This window comes from Olea europaea, chromosome 17 (genome assembly GCF_002742605.1).
Source record: "Olea europaea var. sylvestris chromosome 17, O_europaea_v1, whole genome shotgun sequence".
NCBI lineage: Eukaryota > Viridiplantae > Streptophyta > Magnoliopsida > Lamiales > Oleaceae > Olea > Olea europaea.
The window spans coordinates 6143957-6144851 of NC_036253.1; positions in this window are offsets into that span (position 1 = coordinate 6143957).

Sequence of the window (895 nt, forward strand, 5' to 3'; positions counted from 1 at the left end):
ATAAAGTTGCATTTTCATCAACAAAACCAAGTTCCTTTAGTAATCCACTTAGCCAAATTCCTTCTTTAAAGGCATTAGAAGCAACAATATATTCAGCTTCAATAGATGATAAAGTTACAATCTTTTGAAGTTGAGATTTCCAACCAATCACAGTACCACATAAGGTAAAGAAATATGATGAAGTTGATTTCATATTATCACTATTTCCAGCAAAATCTAAATCAGTAAATCCCTTTAAAGTTACCCTTTCTTTATTCAACTTAAACATGAGACCATAGTTAGATGTCCCTTTCAAGTATCTTAAAAGCCATTTCAAAGCATTCCAATGTTCTTCCCCAGGATTAGTCATAAATTTGCTAAGTATACTAATACTGAAAGGAAGATCAGGTCTTGTGCATACCTTCAAATACATCACATATCCAATCACATTAGCATAAGGTACAGTCAACATTCTATCATATTCTTCAACAGTTTTAGGGCAGAAATAAGAATAAAGCTTGAAATGATTTGTTAAAGGTAAAGTAACAAATTTACAATCAAGCATATTAAACCTTCTTAAAATTTTATTCACATAATCATGTTGGTTTAAGAACAATATATCTTTTTCTTTATCTCTGAAAATCTGCATACCAAGAATTTTTTTGATAGCTCGTAAATCCATCATATCAAATTTAGATTTAAGTTTCTGTTTAATAAACTCAATCTCAGATTTATCACAACTGACAAGTAACATATCATCTACATAAAGTACTAAGTATAAAGAGTTTTTACCTCCATTACCTTTGCAGTATAGGCATATGTCATAGTTGCTTCTTTGAAAGCCAAGTTTTAGTACAAAGCTGTCAAATCTTTTGTACCATTGCATTGGGGCTTGTTTTAAACCATACAAAGATTT